The sequence below is a fragment of the Neopsephotus bourkii genome, unplaced genomic scaffold (genome assembly GCF_033783945.1).
Source record: "Neopsephotus bourkii isolate Nb327-2 ecotype Australia unplaced genomic scaffold, CSIRO-AGI_Nbou_v1 NB_855, whole genome shotgun sequence".
Lineage (NCBI taxonomy): Eukaryota > Metazoa > Chordata > Aves > Psittaciformes > Psittacidae > Neopsephotus > Neopsephotus bourkii.
In genome coordinates, this window is record NW_026901351.1 from 3,416,495 (window position 1) to 3,436,522 (window position 20,028).

The following is a 20,028-nucleotide window of genomic DNA, read 5'->3' on the forward strand; positions in this document are numbered from 1 at the left end:
AGCAAACAAAGGTCTAGGTAAGATATCCATACAAAGACTTAACTGATTAACTGGGAGAAAAATGTTAACAGTAAAATTCAAAACCAATAAACCTTTAATCACACATGAACTATGTTTTACGTACTTCCCACCACAGAACCTGCAAGAAAGCTACCAGTGAAAGAAAAGAACAAGGTGTCAAAAAGAAGAAACAGAAGGTTTTTACCTGAGGGTTTTCCAATACAGCACTATTTGGTGAGGCTATATCTCAAGTTATGTTTAATTTTTATTTTCTGTTGAATCTGGGACCCCCAGAGTTATTAGATGCTGCCTGAAGTCTACTCTGTTAGGCCCTAAGTTGATAATCATAATCAGAGACAATAACTGGAAGAGGAACATGACTGAAAGGGGCCTCAGACATTCTCCAGAGTGTAAGCACTAGGTGGGAGGAGTAGGCAAAACAGGATGTATGCTTGGATCTCAATTCACAACTTGTCACATTGCTGTAATGCTGTCTTCATTGGCAACCCACAACTATGAACCAGGCTGTGACCTGCAGCACTACAGAAGCCTTGCACATGCTCTCCTTCCCTCTCCATTAAATTTATCTGAGAGAAGAAGTAACATCTTCCACTGCTATTGGTGGAATACCCATCAGATACCAAGTGTCAGGGACCCTGACTAAAATAGTCACGTCATGTCATGAAGCAGCTGATGGAAGGACAGAAACTATTAGAGATTAAGATAGGACTAACCAGTATTTATTACTTCTCTGTAAGCTTCACATGAAACTATGCTGATCAAAGAAACTCCCTCCCCACCCTTCACTACTTAATAGCGTCTGACCTCAAACACGTCAGCTAACAAAGCTCCATGTCAATCTAAATGCTTTCATAACCCTGATCTGGTCAAGGCTTTAACTTGCTTTTACTTTTGCACTGGGAAAAAAGGACAGCTAAAGAGCCTGTGAGCAATCTCAGATGAGATTTTTCAGAGTGCACAGAGAAAAGATTGGGATAACTCACTGTAAAACCCCCAAAGTGGCATTCGAACAGTTTAACTTGAAGGTCCAGCCAGTCTGTATAGCTGAGCAAAAAGCAGACTATCCAATATTGCTGAACAAGGCTGAAAATCCAAACTCATGGAAAGTGCCTTCTTTTTCCCCAGTGAGTATGAATTCTGTGAACATACTTTGAATAGCTCACGTTAATTTGCTATTTACCAAATAGGTCAACCACCATTTGAATACATAATTCTAGAAAGTGTTAATTAGTTATACAATTATTAGAGTTACAGCTGGTCAAATATTAGTCCCCAGTGAAAACAGAAGGCATTCAGTTGATGGAAACTGGCTTAGCTGCCTTTAAATGCTTGAAACGACACCGATTTATCCAAGCCTCTGTAGAGTTCAGACTTAAAAACAGCAGGTTTGTAAATATCTTTCTCCTTAAGCCAGTCTTTCAATAATGACAAACATGTTTCAGCTAGTAGGTTATTTCCTAAATATTAATTGTTAACATTATTTTATAAGTTAGCTACTGAATGACCACAAGAGAGTAGCTGTTTTGTCCCAGCTAGATGACTTGTGATTTCAAAAAGCTTTCAGGAATGTGACTTGAACAAAATTATTCCAAGCTCTTGTTCATGCATCAGTTTATGCAAATACTTGCATGCTGAGGTATATTGACCAGAATTTTCACAACCAGTTTTATTGACAACACTTTATTAAATAACAAATTCTAATGAGAACTAATCTGATCGCTACGATTACAGATGGAACAAATTCAATTTACATGAAATATATTTGCTAATGCTTTCTGCAGCAACTACCAGATGCTATTTTTAAGACTGTGAGGAAGGAAATTAAACTTACGATGCAAGAGATAATAGGTGATCCTTCTGTGATCTCATTTTTTTCTGTCTAAAGCTGAAACTAAGCATTAGTCAGTTATTTTTGTCCTAGGGCATCATACAGCAGTTACACAATACTGAACTGAACAAGTTTAACATCTCAAGGCTGTGGAAAGATGGATGGCCTGACCCAGTCTCAAGGGAGGTTTGTTGCCTACCTGAGGCACAGATCAGGGATGTTGCAGAGAGGCTGCCTGCTCTGGTAAGTCCCACGGACTATTGCCCACTTCTAGTGATCCATGTGGGTGCTAGGGATATATAGTAGTAGCCTGGAGAACATGAAGAAGACTACAGAGCCCCGGGAGAGGTGGTCAGGGGCTCTGAAACTCAGATTGTCTTTTCATCAGTTCTCCAGGGTACAGGGGAGGACATTAAAAAAGGTAGGAGGATTGGCCAGGTTAATAAATAGTTAAAAGGTGCCAAAGTCAGGGGTTTGGGTGTCTTGAACATGGGACCCAAGTTAGTAGGACAGGTCTACTGGGGGCTGGTGGAGCTGGGATTTTGGTAGGAGGCTTGCCAGACTGGTCAAGGATGCTTTAAATTAGATGTGTGGGGGGAGGAGGGCATCGTTCCATCCCAACACACCCAGTCAGTTGATAACACCCATAATAAATGCTCGGAGAAATTCCAGCCACTCCAGCCAAGGAGCCGGCTTCATTTGGAGCTCGGCTCAGATGCCTCTATACAAACGCCCGTAGCATGTGGAACAAACAAGAGGAATTAGAGATGTGTGCATGACTATGGGGGTATGATATAATAGGCATCACAGAAACATGGTGGGATGACTCCTATGACTGGAGTGTTGGAACGGAAGGTTACAGGCTCTTTAGAAAAGACAGGCCTGGCAAGCGAGGATGGGGGAGTTGCTGTTTATGTTAGGGATAGGCTGGAGAGTATGGAACTCTTGTCTGGGGACAGGTGAGCAGTCAACAGAGAGTTTGTGGGTCAGGATTAAAGGGAGAAAAGCTATGGGAGACATTACTGTGGGGATCTGTTACAGACTGCCTGATCAAGAGGGCTCTGCGGATGAAGCACTCTACAGACAGATAGGAACAGCCTCACACTCACCGGCCCTTGTCCTCATGGGGGACTTCAACCACCCTGACATCTGTTGGAAAGGCGGTACGGCCCGACACAAGCAATCCAGGAGGTTCCTCAATTGTGTGGAAGACAACTTCCTACTGCAAGTAATAGAGGAACCGACAAGGAGAGGTGCCATGCTTGACCTCGTGCTCACCAACAGGGAAGGACTTGTTGGAAATGTGATGCTGCAGGGCAGCCTTGGATGCAGCGATCATGAGATGGTAGAATTTGAGATCCTCAGGACAGTGAGAAGAGCATGCAGCAAGCTCACTGCCCTGGACTTCAAGAGAGCAGACTTCGGCCTCTTCAGGAACCTGCTTAGTAAGGTTCCATGGGATATAGCCCTAGAGGGCAGGGGGGCCTAAGACTGTTGGTTGGTCTTCAAGGACCACCTGCTACAAGCTCAAGAGTGTTGCATCCCAACTAGTGCAGCAGGAGGGCCAGGAGACCTCCTTGGATGGATAAGGAGCTCCTGAGGAAAATTCAAATGAAAAAAGAGTTTTATAGAAAGTGGAAGCAAGGACAGGTGGCCTGGGAAGAGTACAAGGATGTTGTCCGGGAAGCTAGGGACCAGGTTAGGAAAGCTAAGGCCCAGTTAGAATTAAACTTGGCTAGGGATGTTAAGGATAACAGGAAGGGATTCTACAGGTACGTAGCGAATAAAAAAGAGACTAGGGACAATGTAGGACCCCTCCAGAAGCTATCAGGAGAACTGGCTACCCTGGATTTGGAGAAGGCTGAGGTTCTTAATGACTTCTTTGCCTCGGTCTTCATTGGCAAAGGCTCTGACCACACCACCCAAGTCCTGGAAGGCAGATGCACAGACTATGAGAATGAAGACCCTAGGCCGACTGCAGGAGAGGATCTGGTTCGAAACCATCTTAAAAACCTGAACGTACACAAGTCCATGGAACCTGATGAAATCCATCCTCGGGTCCTGAAGGAGCTGGCAAATGAAGTTGCTAAGCTGCTGGCCATTATATTTGAAAAATCATGGCAGTAAGATGAAGTTCCCGACGACATGAAAAAGGGAAATATAAAACCCATTTTCAAGAAGGGGAAAATGGATCACCCGGGGAATTACAGACCAGCCAATCTCATCTCTGTGCCTGGCAAAATCTTGGAGCAGATTCTCCTGGAAGGCATGCTAAGGCACATGAAAAACAATAAGGTGCTTGATGACAGCCAGCATGGCTTCACTAAAGGCAAATCCTGCCTGACCAATTTCGTGGCCTTCTATGATGGGGCTATGGAACTGATGGACAGGGGTAGAGCAGTCAATGTCATCTACCTGGACTTGTGTAAAGCGTTCGACACTGTCCCACACGACATCCTTGTCTCTAAATTGGAGAGACATCAATTTGATAGATGGACCACTTGGTGAATAAAGAACTGGCTGGATGGCCACACACAAAGAGTTGTGGTCAATGGCTCAATGTTCAGCTGGAGACCAGTAACAAGTGGTGGCCCTCAGGGATCGGTGTTGGGACCGGACTTGTTCAACATCTTCGTAGCTGACATGGACAGTGGGATTGAGTGTGCCCTCAGCAAGTTTGCCGATGACACCAAGCTGTGTGGTTCAGTTGATACGCTGGAGGGAAGGAATGCCATCCAGAGGAAGCTTGAAACACTTGTGAGGTGGGCTGATACCAACCTCATGATGTTTAACCATGTCAAGTGCAAGGTCCTACACCTGGGTCGGAGCAATCCCAGGCACAGCTACAGGTTGGGCAGAGGAGAGATTCAGAGCAGCCCTGTGGAGAAGGACTTGGGGGTGTTGGTCAATGAGGACATTAGCATGAGCCGGCTTCAGTGGGCGCTTGCAGCCCAAAAAGCCAACCGTATCCTGGGCTGCATCAAAAGGAGTGTGACCAGCAGGTCGAAGGAGGTGATCCTGCCCCTTTACTCTGTCTCTCGTAAGACCTCACTTGGCAGTATCGTGTGCAGTTCTGGTGTCCTCAACATAAAAAGGACATGGAACTGTTGGAACAAGTCCAGAGGAGGGCCACAAGGATGATCAAGGGACTGGAGCACCTCCCGTATGAAGATAGGCCGAGAAAGTTGGGGCTGTTGAGGCTGGAGAAGAGAAGGCTGCATGGAGACCTCATAGCAGCCTTCCAGTATCTGAAGGGGGCCTATAGGGATGCTGGGGAGGGACTCTTCATTAGGGACTGTAGTGATAGGACAAGGGGTAACGGGTTAAATCTGAAACAGGGGAAGTTTAGATTGGATATAGGAAGAAATTCTTTCCTCACACTGGAACAAATACACCTATCTGTACAATGAACTGTTTCAACTCAGTAATCCAGTGAAAAAAAAAATCTGGATGAAAAAAGTTAATAGGTTTTTGTTTGGGTAGTGAATTTAAGCACCAACAAGTCTGGTGAGCCCCAGAGTAAGGGCAAAGCAGAGCAAGAAGACAGGCTGCTAAGGACTGGAGAAGGGGACAGGCAGAAGAAGGGAAGAAACAAGAACAACCTTTTAGTGACAGCTACTAGACTAGTTTAGCATGCGTATCATTTCCCCATTCTATCAGAAATGGGTGCAGGCATTTTGTGTATGCACTTAGCATCAGCAGGTGTGGTACATGCACCTGCAACATAATTGCCCTAGCAAATATGAAATAGAAGCTCACCTACAAGACATTTCCAGGAGATACAGTGCTAAAATATCTAGAGATACATCCATGCTCAACCAACAAAAGGTTTTTGTATGATGCTCTGTTTGCATGACAGGTAGGAAGATAACCTGCTACAGTAGGAATTACACTGGAAATAAGGCTACCTCAGTTAGTTATGCTTCACTGTTTCTAGTGCCATTTCGATATATGAGTACGTGAAAGATCCTTGTATACATCAACAGCTATAATGCAGGTATTACTTAAGACTAGCCAAGTAATTTTTCCATCTCCCCACTTCCATAGCCAAGAGAAACATTTGTCAAACCATCATTGTTTTGCTTGTTTACAAGTAGAACAAAACTCAGCTCCCTTCACTGCAACAGTCACATTTACTTAAAATCATTCTGTTGCATCTGAAAAGCCTTTTAAAATAAACGTCCTCAATGCTCAAATTGTCCAGGGGGCACAAGACAGGAGTAGGTCAAGTACAGCAGGGAAAGCTGGACAACACAAGAATAGGTGAATTTTTTTTATTCCATCTTCATAAATTTGTCCTATGAAGCAGTAAATTGCTTAGAACAGAGGTACCAGCCCCCCGTATAAGCCCAGTGCACACTGGCTCTGTAGGAAATAAACAGCCAAGAAGAATCAAATGAGAGGAGAAAATCAAAGAGCCAAACCCTCAACAACCTAAGTCTACCTAGCACTGCCATTTTCAGTTTTGCCATATGATTTATCTCAGCTGAAATTCAAATTTTTCTGATCTACAGCAGCAGTTTTACACACAACACCAGCATCACAGGCCCAGCATGGAGCTGCCCCTCTGCTCCTCCCTGGTGCACAGCATGCTCCCCCTCAAACCCCTGGCAGAATTACCTACAAGCCCTGATATGCATCAGGTGATGTTTATTGATCCACTAGTAATTACATTGGCACAACAGATAGAGAACTATGTTTTGGGGTTAGTCAACTGATAATTGGGATTTGGCCAGGAACTTGCTTAAAATATTTTTTTCATCTAAGCTGTTAACATGAAATTGCAGCCTGCACTGAGGATGTAAATTTCTGCTGCCATATACCTTTCTTAATAATTTAGGCCTGTCAAGAGCTGTTGTAATATGTTACTGTTATGATCATGTATTGGTTTGTGTGGCAGGAAGGTGTTTTTAAGACTGGGTTTCATTTCTCATTACCCTACTCTGATTTGACTGGTAATAAATTAATTTCCCCAAGTAGAGTCGGTTTTCCCCATGACAGCAATTGCTGAGCAATGTCTCTGTCCATATCCTGACCCACGAGCCTTTCATTATATTTCCTCTCTCCATTCCAGCAGAGGAGGGGAGTGACCGAGAAGTTTTGACGGGCACCTGGCATTCAGACAGAGTCAACCCACCATAGACCAACATGAGAACACTCCTGGTTTGCAACAAATTTCCAATTTTCTTCTGTTCTCTCAACAAAAGCATTTCACAAAAGCTTTCAGGTGATCTCACAAAATGGAAGTGCCCTGGAGGATTTATTTTTCTGAACAAAACAATTGGATTTCTGTTCAAAGTTGTCATTTTTACACCTGTACAACACATGTAAAATATTTTAGAAACAATTTGCCTTTCTTGTTCTTTCTAAAGTGATCTTACTGATATGATAGTGCTCCACATGGAGCTTCCATGGCAATGAGATGCCATCCAGGGTTTCTTTCCCAAACGCATTATGAGCTTCTTTGGAGGGGTGGAGGTAGTCAACTTCAATGTTTTCCTGTGGGATTACACCAGGATTTTTTTCCCCTAACACTGGTAGAGCCTGACAGTGTTTCTGAGACACAACACATAGTCCCCAGGTATTACACCACTACAGTTTGATCCCAGTTTCATTAAAATAACTCCACCCTCTTCCAGTGCAATAGAGCTAAACAACTGATCCTGAAAGTATCACAAATGAATTCCTTAGCACTGATCGCATCAGCAGAGAGATGTCTGCTTAAGCACTTCAGAACAACTCAGTCTGAAGTACTTTCTTATAACACAATCCTTGGTTCTTCCTCCTCATAATGAGGCAAACAATTGTCTGCATTATTTACAGTTTTAAAGGTAGGGCTGAATAGCTCCGCCACCATTAGAGATTGGGTTTGGTTTTCTTCAACATATTAACAATGTGGGAAGTTGACTAGCACTTGACAACCAGACACCTGACAGATGCCACGTGAGGAGCCTGGAAAAAGGTGAACCTGAGTTTGCTTAATTAAAGAGATGCTACTCAGCAAGCAGAGCCTTGAAGCTTGGGGATTACTATTAGACCTGTATGTGATTAAAAATAGGTCAACTGTTCAGTCTTTAAGTGCTCACTGTGTTGATATAGAAAGGCTCATTCTGGATTTCATCTGAAAAAGAAACTGCCACTACTTATCAGATTATTCTTGTCATGGATGTGACAAAATAATCCAAAAAGGATTTTAAACTGCATCTGATTTCCCTCCAGCTATCTGTAGTATCTAACAGTTAGGGAATAGCAGTATGGAAGTGCTTGAGGCAGAAAATAAATGTAGTTTAATAGTAAGAATATTTCATGTGTGTATATATGCATATATACACATCTAAAACATCTAGGAGAGCCTTTAAAGTTTGTCTGTGGAAGTGCAGTATTTCTAGAGGAAATCTGGAAAAAGTACAATTCTACTTGTATTAATCAAGGAAGAAGGAAAAGTGGAATTTCAGTGGTTTAGGAGGGTCAGGTAAAACATATTAACAGAATAAGGATAATTTAAACAACACTAGTCTGAACTTTGAACTGGAAAATGTGAGAATGACTTGCTGCATACCAAATTTAGTGTGTTTCTTTAAATTAAAGCTAGATACACAGTTGTTGCCTAATCTGAAAAATACTTCTAAAAAGGCCTTCAGAGCTATATTTTATAGGTTCTTCAGTCATTGGATAAAATCACTGAGTCATCCCAGAAAAAAAATCACTTCCTAATTTTCAGGTCAAGATTAGCCAGAAATGTGCTCCTCTTTTGGATTGCCAGAGAAAGAAGGGCAAAGGGAATGCAGCCCTCTTCAGCTCCTGGGCACTTTTTCCCAGCCACATGACATAGTCATCATCATCCAACTCTTGTATAAGGAAGTTTAATGGAAAGAAGTTACGACCTAAACCAGTAGGTAACATCTCTAAGGACTCCCAGATCCAGCAAGCAGTCACACAGTGATCCTTGCAAGGGCTATTCAGCAATACTCGATCAACAGGGTAGCATGAAACCTGCTCAGCTCACAGTTCTTACCCCTACATGTGATATGAAGGATACATAAAATATCAGGCATGAAGATGCAGTTGAAATTGTTTTAATAGAATGACCTGAATGATTTAAACTCTCTTTTTTTTTTTAGCTTCTTATTTATGGAAAAAAAAAAAAAAAAAAGAAACAGCAACACAAAAAAAGGCAAAAAAAATCCCCAAGATAGTATATTTTTTTCCTCCCATTGTTAATATTTCATGCTATAAAACTTAAATATATAAGTATGTTGGGAAAATTAGAAGTTATTTTTCTGTCAAAATCATCTCCCTGCAGAAGAAGAGCATGGTCTTTATAGCTACTTATAAAACAAACTAGATTGAATACTTTTACTGGAAAACTTGTTCTTAGGCCTTATTTCCACTAGCAGATATAAGAATTCTGCCTAAGGCATTTCCCAGATCTTTGGTTCAGAACAGTTTTCTAAGTGAAAAATTCTGATTATTCCTTTTTTTATCATGAAACTAATTTAGTCAGGTTTCAGTACAAAATTCATTACTAATCAAAAGAACCATACCATTAAAACTGAGAGGTATAGAAACACTGCTGATGTATTTCTTCACAAACCCTTTCATTTAATAAATGCAAACATGGAACATAAAGACTTCTCTGTTGTTAGTTAATAAGTCCATACACCACATAACCTAATGCAAAATATAGGTAGATCTTTAAGTACTGTGAAAATGAGAATAAAGAGAAAGACCAAGTTTTCCACCTGTATTTTGCCAGATACCACCAAACTGTACTGCTTTGGTGCAGTTCTGAGTCTGATCATGCTATTCATGAGCAGCTGAGTGGATTACTCAAGCAGGTAGCCTTGAAGGAAACGAACAAGTCCAAATTCAAGGATTTCAGCAGAATTTATGTTGTAGGGTCCCAGATTGTCACCTTGAAAATTCTTAGCCTGAGTAGACATGTGATTGGCTGTATTCGGAATTTCTGCTTCCTCAGCGTTACATGCTGGTGAGTTTTAAGTAGCTCAGCACTAGTGACTTTAGACAACTGCCTGCTCCCCACACCAGCTATCTGTGGTCTTCTGAAATATCTAGAGATGGCACAAACAAACCCTAACCTTGCTAAATCTTACTGCCACAGTTAAATAATTTGCCCCTTGTCTTCTTCCCTGTTGCACAACCTATTTATTCCACATCTCTCTGAAAGGATGCCTTTACAAAGCAACACTGGCAGACAGCAATGTGTGCTTGTAGCATAGCCACAGTACTGTATGGTCTGACACTGCATGGCTCCAGCTTCTTTCTTTAGGCAGGTTTAGCCAGGCCAGCTAACGGGGATATCTCCCATTGTCCAACACTTCCCTCTGCAATGGCTATCACCTCATAACAGGGACAGATGCAGAGGATGTGTATCCACACCTCAGCTGTCAGAGTTTGCAGATGTTATCAGTGTAAAGGAGGGCAGTTCAGAGGCAACCAAGAGTCCTATTCAGCTCTTCCCTCCAACTTTTCATACAGGGACAAGGCAGACCCTGTTTAGCAGCAGCAGCTAAATCTCCCTGCAAATATGAGTCAGAGACATCATGAGTCTAAATTACAATGCCAGGTTACCATCCAAGGTAGCTTTGGTAGCTTTGTCTCCTATATAGAAATCCTAGGCACATGATACACAAGACTCTGGACTGCACCCTGCACCCAAAGACACATCTGAAACTCAGCTACTATAGCAGCAGAGAAACATATTGCTTCTTTTCAGCTTAAGCTGATTGTGGAAGCAGAACAGTCCAGAACCCAGCATCATTAATACTACTCGACCTGGAATTTTATTCCTGCCATCCCATGACACCTCTAACATTTCAGGTTTGCACACACAGAGACCAAAGTTGTAACTACACCCTATGTAAGCTAGTCTGAGCCAGCTTGAAACCAGATCAGGACACTGTTGCATTGATGCTTACGGCCCATAGCTGCAGTGAGAAGGGAGAAGTCATGCTCCCTGTTTCAAATTCAAACTCGTAACTAGCCTTCATCTATAACATCAAACAGATTCAACTTGGCAGTTATCTGTACAATCACTACTACTGGCTTAAAAGAAAGCATAAGACTAGGTTAGAGTTTTCTTGGTGGGAGAATGGAACTCTAAGCACCCAGGAGTACTGACTTCCATCAGTGTTAGCCAAGCATGCAATCACACCAAGCACCAGCAATGCTTCAAATACAGCAGCATTCATGTGGAAACCTAGATTAAAAAAAAAAACAAACAAAAACCAAACCCAAATATTCTGGAAACTAAAGACGCTTTATGTCACCCTATCTCTGTGTCTTAAGCTAGTTTGGCTACTTCCAGATTAGCTCAGGTGTACCTGAATGAGCTGCAGCCACACCTCTGACTAGGGTATGGGTTGCAGAAATGTGAGAAAAAACAGTGAACTGAATGGATTTCAAATGCCACAACCTAGGTTAGAAATGCTACATCCCCTTCAACAATATTATTTTAAAATAAATAAATAAAAAAACACAAACCCCACAAACAAACAAAAACCCAAAACAAAAACAACAACAAAAAAACACAAAGAAAAAAAAAACACGAAAAGATAACCTTCTTGCAAAGTTCAGGGCAGGTGCTGTTCAGAAATTATTTTCATTCCCAAAGGTTGTTTTGGGCTTTGTGTTGGTAGTTTGTGTTTTTGGGGGGTGGAATTGGGTTGTTGGGGTTTTTTGATTTTCAGTTTGTGGGTGTTTGGGTTTTTTTGTTTCTTTTGGTTTGGCTTCTGTTTTTTTGTTGGTTTTTTTGGTTGCGTTGTTTGGGTGGGGTTTTTTTGAGTGTTAAAAATTCTTCATGAACACCTTTATTGTACTCCACCATTTAATACAACAGGAGATATATCACGTTAATGTCCTGGTCAGACATTACCAAGAATCAGACAGGGAATGGAGATCAGAACTAACACTCCTATTTGGTGAATCTGTTCCATATAACATGATGCTAATTACATTCTAGCGAAATTACATTTTTCATTTTCAGTCTGAAATTAGCTCTTAACTATTACCCCCTCCCCCCCAGGTTTGCTTGGATTTTTTTGTGCAATCCCAAACAGTATGCCTGGAGGTGGTAGACAGATTGCAGCTGCATTTACCTTTTTTTTATCAGAGGCATCATTTGTAAGGTAAGAACAATCTTTAGTGAACACTTTGGTATCTCTTCAGACCATATCTAGAGCTCTAGTCAAATAGATAGTGAAATCAACATCAAAACTTTGTACATCACAGCTTGAATTCCAAGGTATCTGAATTTGAAGAAGCCAGCGTCCCAAGAGCTTGGTAATGAGGTTTTTTACAGGCAAATTCCCTTTTATCAGTTTCTCCATGACAGAAATCCTTTATTCAGCCTCCTCATCAAGGAAAAAAAAAAAAAAACAACTTATATATATACATACACATGCATACACATATATAAATGCCAATACCTGTGTGAATACTCGTAGGGGAAGACACAGGAGCTTCACTGCTTCAGTTGTATGAGTTAATGTTTGTGTATTCTAAGAGATCTTTCCTTATATACATTTCAGAGTGTTCTCTCTATGAATTTTAATGGGTTTGGCTGTTGGGTTTTTGTTATCCTTGATGCATTTTGCACTAGATGATTTCTAAAGGATAGCTGTAGTGATGAGAAGCACAGGTCCAAGATCAGAGTACAAACTCTGTAACTGCATAAAACCTGATTTGAATAGAGTTATACAGGAATCATTCTGAATTAAGTTCTTCATACAAGAATGCTACTTCCAAAACATGCACTATACAATTTCAGGAATCATATTTTCTTTCAGGTGAACAAGAGATTAATCCAGTTCAGTCATTTATGTTTCAGCCCTGAAGTATCCTTAGCTGAAATTCTGGGTTTATATAGTCTTTTTCATACCACAGTTCTTGCCAGCCATGTGAAACTGTGTACTTTTAAAAATTACCCAGACATAGGTAGTGTACTTAACTAAGTGCACCGACAGGCGAAAAATGTGCAATTTGACATGAGATTCCTGAGAGGTTTTCCATGTCTTCACCATAAATTGATGATAAATTAGCTTTTTGTTACAGTCTTTACCAAGTTGGTAGCTTAGTAGGTTTGAATACATGACTCAAATGTAGAAAATCCTGGTATAAAGAAACTGTGCCTGGGATTTGCCAATTCCCACAATGTCTCTTCTATTTGCAATTTTACCCCAATTGATGTGCCTGCAATTAACAGTTCTGCCTCCCCTGTCTTTGACATTGACTTAATCCTTCGAGAAGACAGATTATTGCAAAAATTGCTTTTGGCTGGAAAGGTAAAGACCTGAGTGCCCCTCAAAAAGGGCAGGCAGAAGAATTCCTTCCTCTGGCATTTTAGTAGTGCAATAATACATTTATGCTTATATCTTTATAGAAATGAAGGCCAGAGACTTCCCTGGCAGATAACTGTTATCAGTCAGATACTATCATTTTTCCCCAGACACCTCATCTCAGATCTTACATGGATAACATGTGCTAGTCATTTAGTACAGCCTCATTTACATAGAGCACAATGAATTACATTGACTCTAAGGTCTTTGCTATTTAAGAACGAAACCAAACAAAGCCAAGTTCACATGGAGTTTGGCTGGCAAGACTTGCTTTAATAAAACAACTTTGGATATTTCCAATTATAAGATCTCAGTTTTCTATAATCCTTACCAAGCCAGGTACAATTAAGTTTGTAACAAAAGGGCACAAGAGGCAAAAAGAAAATTTAATAGTGTGTCACAAACAGCTTCATTCCCCTTCCTGCAAACACAACAGAAATCACATCCCAATTTCCATGTAGCAAAAACAAGTTAATTTCCTCCTGCAGTGTGTTATTCTGGACAGCAGCGCTGCAATGCATACTGCAACAGAGTACAAAGCAACAGCAACAACAAAAAAATAAATCTAAGTACATCCCTTGCCCAAGTAACTACTAGTTCAGTCTTGTTTTCATTTCCTCTGTCTTACTTCTATTCAACATGAACAAACAAAGTAGCACCTCACTATAGTTTGGATCTGATATTCACGATAAGACCACACAACGGCCTCAGCTTGAAACCTTAATGGAAGAGATATCCTCCAAGCCTCTCCATCTTGCAGTTTACATTCAACCCACAGTTCCCAAATTCAGCCTTTCATCCCACCTCAGACAACAGTCCCCTGTGGCTGGGGACTGCTGTTTAGGAAAAGCTCCTGGAGAGCTGCAGGAAATTGAAATTCTTTCCATGCCCAATATTAAACAAGCCTGTGAATCTGTAGAGGGTGAGCAGAGAACAGTCTTTTACAGGCTTGCAACAGCACAGGTATGAAATCTGAGCAGGATCTGAATAGCAAACCTAGTTGTCAGGAAGAGATCCCCCAGAGAAGGAGGTGGGGTCACCCTCCTCTTTCACCTGTAAGAGTGAACTGTTTTATGCATAACTCCATAAACAGTTTCCCTTTCCCTAATAAACTCCATCTTCAGTTTCTCCCATGCATCTGCTGTTGCTGTGCTTGCAACACTTAGCTCTGCATTAAAGAATAACAAAAAGCAGTTTTGATCAGTGAACTCCAAGCCCATGTTATTTGTGTTACAAGCAGGAATCAGGCGAGAACCAGAATAAGTAACTAACCAGATCAGACAGTGGGAGTCAGTCCTCCCACTCCACAGCAGGCCAAAGATGGGAGAGACTTCTTTAATGAGGTTGGCAGCTACTGCTTTGATAGAGTGGGGAAAGTATAATAGCTCACAGCACACCAACTTTAAAAGCAAACACCCTAAGGTAAATGTGCAGACATGGAGTCTCTTTTAATCGTGCGTAGCCTCTGATTTTGAATCCAGGACAGCCTGCTCCTTCTGCCCATCTCCATTTACGTGCACTGCTCCAGCTACCTCCTCTCTCCCACGCTGCTGGTGAGGTGCTGACGGACAGCTGGCAGCTACACCTGGCTCAAACAGTCCATGTTGCTTAGTGATGCATTGCTATGCCAGCCACATTTTTATGAAGGGCACTGCTGGTAGCTCCTCATCTCAGCACTTGGATAGGAAGAAAACTGCCCAGAAAGGACTGGTTATCTTGCCCGACCCAGAGCACATATACAAACAAAATGACAGGGGAAATACCCATGCTAGGGCTGATCTCTCAGGCCTTAGAGAAGTCTTGTTGCTATACCTTCTCCCTCCCTGCACTGAGCTAGAAAATCAACCCATGGTCACTATCAGTCTGACAGCGGTTAGAGCCACCATCCCACATGGGCTGTGGGGCACTCGGGCCCAGGTACCTCCATGCTGCAGCTGGTATGGGTGGGATTGCAACAGAATGCCTGATGGCAGTCTTAGCACTGTAAATGGAGGGAATCAGAGCCTGTATGGATCACTTGGTACCAGCCCACACAGGAAAAGTGTCAGAGCTGAGCTGACCCAGCCAAAAGCAGTAAACTCAGAAGTACCCCTAGATACAGCCAGTACCTGTCCCAGGCAACTCATCAGCTCATTAAGCTGAAGTAGAACCACCACTGCCATGCCCAAGAAAACATTTACTACCACCATTATACAATGCCTGGCATCCAAAAAATCCAGAATGATGGATTTTCTGCACCCTTTTCTGCAGAGAGAAGAGTGATCTTCCACAGCCTGTTGATGGTGTTCTTACAAAGGAAAGGTAGTCCTGGAAACTGCTGTGAACTTACAGTGCTGCATGATGTATATCTGGAATAAAAGAGTTACCCCTTATCCAACAGATTGCTGTCCAGTCTACACAGGACATGCAGAAATTTCAGTGCTATCAGCTCACAGCATTATTACAGCACCTTTTTAGCTCAACGTCCTCCACTGGATAGCCTTTCTCTGAAAATCTATACTTTACTGCATCAAGAGTACTATATTCTATTCAAATTCAGTTGTAAAAGTACTTACAATTTGAAAATAAAACCCTTACAAGTAAGAACCCCAAAATTACACAAGCACCCCAAAACAGAGATTAGTGTTGCTTTCTTTATATTTTTCTCTACTTTTCTAAGGAATCTAACTGAGCAATTCATAACATAGTTTGATGTTAAGAACGAAAAAGGATTTTATTTTGTTGTAATTGCGGGTTTAATATAAAGGTAGTATTTCGACTTAATATTAGGTCTGTTTCAGCTCAGCTCCCTACTCTGAACACAGATCTGGTTTCAGAATTCCTCAGGTTGGGGAGGGCAGGCTGGGAGAAGGGGAAGAATGAAATAAATATAGTCAGAGGATTTCTCTGATAAGACAAGTAGCAATGTTAAAGTTTCATATGGGCTTTTTTTTGCAAGAAAGGATATTGAAGTGGTAAATTTCTGTATTTTTACTTTCTTAATTAAGAATCAGGAAACTGAGACACGTATCATGGCACTACTGAGCCTCTTAGAGTGACTGGAAGACCTAGCTCAGGTTAAAAGCCATGGACAAGATTAAAAGGCACATCTGTGAGCAGATGACCTGCCCTGTGCAGACAATCCTTTAAAAACTCCATGATCTCTTTGGAGGTTTTACATGGGAGCAACAGGGCGCTAATCAGTCACCTGGCATTTCACATCAGAATTTCAAGAGGAACAAAGAAAACAACTGAAATTAACAACCTTTTTTTTTATGCTAACTACGATAGTTGGGAGATAGAAGAAGTGTCCCAGTCTGAATTGTTTTTCTCCTTTCAACGCTGGCTTCATTGCTTCCCTGCTCAGTACAGCATGTTCTATCTTCCACTTTGTTTCAGACGGCACTTAGGAACTTCAGAAAAACAGCACATGCTCGCAGAGAAAAATCTTGAAGGATTGGCAGATACTTGTGATTTCTGAGCATCAGTGGGGTTTTCTGACTACAAATTGTTCAGATGTTGCGTGCTTGACAGAATCTATTCCAAGCTTGTTGTTTCCCTGCTCTTTTTCACAGATTTAGAGTCACTGATGAATGCTATGTGTACCAGCCCAGATGCTCTGTTCTAGCTATAAAACAGTTTTAGTCAGCTAACTGGATAAGAGAGCTTAAAATAGTGCAGCCCTTTACTCTTTATCAGCTTAACATTTTCCACTACACACCACCAGACTCTGAGAACCAGCCTGTTTATAATTTACATACATTTTCTGGGGCATTGTTTGACGTTGTTTTAACATTTGATTGAAAGAAAATAGGATTTTACTCTTTGCATTGTCATTTTAAATAGTGCCCAAAAATCTCAGCTGAGCACTTTTCTATTACAGCAATTACTTGCAAATTAACAGACCATTTGCAAGGATTTTGCCTTTCTTTCAGTTTTAGAAAAGACCCTGTTCAGGGATTTGTGCCTTGTGTCCTAAAGCCAAATTCTATTTTCTAGACTCCCTCTAGACACTGGAAAGAGCCTTATTATTTGACCTTTGTCAGTTTTTAGATGAAAAGACAAAACTTTCCCTTATTTTTCATCTGCATAGTTGACACAGTGTTACACTGCCATTACCAAGGTTATTTATCTGAACTTCTAAGGATCAGGAACAGAGATCAAAACCTAATTCTAGTTCTAATCATTGCAGAATAAAGAATCAAATGGCGCTTACTTTAAGACAAAAATCATTTTGACATGTTGAATCTCTCAAATCCCTAGTGGCATCATGCCTTTTGGCAAAGCTTGTGACACTAGTCATGCCAATAAAGCAGTTTGAATGGAGCTGCCTTTTTGCCCAATCCCACTTAAACCATAGTAATTGGTTCAGACATAGAGGCTCAGCTTCCTCAACGAGTGCTAAAGCTACCAGCCAAATTTGAAAATGTTTTTTTCAAGCCTGGCAAAATAAAATGTAAAAACAAATGTTCCTGTTCATGTCACTAGCCTGGAAGGTTTTTTATTATTTCCAGCCTCACTGATTTTCCATGTGTATTCACATCCCAAGACATGCTGACCGGTTTCAAGCAAATGTGCCAGAAGGGGAGAAAGGTGTTTAGTTCCTACACATTTAAAGAAAAGGAAAGGAAAAACTGATTAGCCCCTGACTAAAGGGTGCTGTACAAGTAGAACCCAGAAATTCTTGTAGGTTGAGGACAAACTATTCTATGATTCTATGAAACATCTTAAAGACAGAAAAGGCTTCCCTCAAAATTCAAACCACTTTAGATGTCAGAAGATACATGAAGACACACCAGCCTTACGAAGCCACTGTTCAACAGCCAGATCATTCCAGAGACCTCCTTCGCTTAAGAATAGTTGAGGGGTTTTCAACCTTATAGAAAGGATTTTCCATCTCTAGGAAGGCATGGATATTGGTATGCTGCTCAACTTCTTGTAAAAGTAGAAACACTGTACACGTTCTCTTTGGGTATCTGGGAAACACTCACTGTCAGAAGTGTTATATCAGAATCTGGCATTTTGTGACTCACTCAACACTGTCTAGATATGGCTGTCATTTTTATCAAAAACAGATATTGACACAACAACTAATAATTGCTCCCTACACCAGTTTCAAGTGCTGTGTAAAAGAGTGTCACCTTCTTCAGACTTTTCCTTATTCTGAATTATCACAGAACCAACCACATCACATCTAAACCTTCAAAAGCAGGGACAAGACCTTGGAAGTCTTTCAATATTTAAAGAGTGACAGTACTTTGGCTGCTATGTGTGGTCCCTATCAGAGATGCACAGGCAATTTATTTTCACCACTCCTTCCCAGTAGCAGTTTGATATTTAAAGGAAATAATGAAGTAAGCTTTGTTTTACCCATTGAAGTAAATCATTGGAGTATATGAAGAGATGAGCAGGCTGGACCAAAAACACTTTAGCATTTCCCCCAATTCATATTTGCTTTGTTATCAGTCTTGTTTTATAAACAAGACTGGGGATCTCTCTAGTTGGTGATTCCCTCCTCCTAACCCTCTATTCCTTTAGCAGGACTCTTCTAATCTACTTGGGAGCAGTAATCATACAGAAAATAGTCAAACTGCTAAAGTTCTCCTTCCCATCATCCTTTTTTCCTCATGCTGACCCAGCATCTCACACATTCTTCAAGCCTTTTGTCTTCAATGTAAATGAGCAATTAATTCTATCTAATACTTTAGCATCCTGATGAAATATCATTTTCCCTTGGTGGATTCTCGTCCTCTGGGACTTATTCTACAGCTCTGAAGTAATCCCTTTCAGTATAGACAATACTGGCATTTAAGAAAGACATGAAAAAAGAATAAACCACTTAATAACAAATTAGTCCTTCAGCTTATATTACATACTAGAAAGAAACAAGAGCTGTGAATTCACAAGAGGAGGTATGAAATATTCTTTCCTCTTAGAGCCTGCTTTGATCCTATTCTAAAAAAGGAAACAATATTATTCTAGTTCTCCCTTTTTTGGAGCTGCTCTGTAATTTATTTCTTACAGAAACCTCTGAAGGGTTGAAGACCCCAGGGATTCTGCAGGTGTGTTGAACTGCAGTGCTGCACATTTATGACCTTCAGAAGTGTATTCTGCTATGCTGCTAAAGTCTTTTCTCCCTGTATCCGCATCAATAAAATGCTGTTCAACTGCATTTTAGCAACTGAAGAGTTTCTAATGCAGCTCTGATCTCTTACATGTCAGACATACGGATTTCCCCTGGCAAAACTCCTAATGACGCACCAGTCTTACTGTAACCAGATAGGAAAGCAGGATAATTTCCCTTATGTAGATAGTAATGTCCAGCATATACCACAGCTTGGATTCCGATCTCAATAACATTTCACTTATTTACTGGCTGTGGTAAATGCGGTTTAACTAGGTTAATGCTTTTTGTGAGAAGACATCTGCAGACCCCACATACTACATCAAAGTATAATACTGAATCCAAAGCAAAGCAGATTCACCATCAAGAATTATTATAAATCTCTTTTTATATAAATATGGAAACAGCAAGTATATGTGTTCTATTCTCAAATACTTACATTGAAGTCATACACTTGGTATTCCTGACAGTTGAATCAGTCTGAAAGCTGGCTATTATCAAGGTCTGATGCATTCATAAACACTGCTGTCATGTTCCAGTACCCTCTTGGTTTCCAGCATACATCCTAAGGAGCTGACTTGAACAAAAATAAAACCAAAATCAAAAACCAACAAACCAACAGACAAAAAACCCCACTCCCATGCCACGCACTAAAAAGTCCAAAAATACACCCCCCCAAACCAAAAATTTTATTCCAGATTTACAACTTTTAAAAAATT

At 41.0% G+C, this 20,028-nt stretch overlaps 1 long non-coding RNA gene across 1 annotated transcript in view; it reads right to left on the bottom strand.

Annotated features, from left to right (window-relative positions):
* Positions 1–15,096, bottom strand: part of LOC133213881 (uncharacterized) — a 247,161-nt gene extending 232,065 nt beyond the window's left edge. The window contains exon 1 of the long non-coding RNA XR_009725924.1: positions 14,721–15,096. This is a non-coding gene — a long non-coding RNA (uncharacterized LOC133213881). The remainder of the gene's footprint in view (positions 1–14,720) is intronic.
* Positions 15,097–20,028: the final 4,932 nt, after the last annotated feature.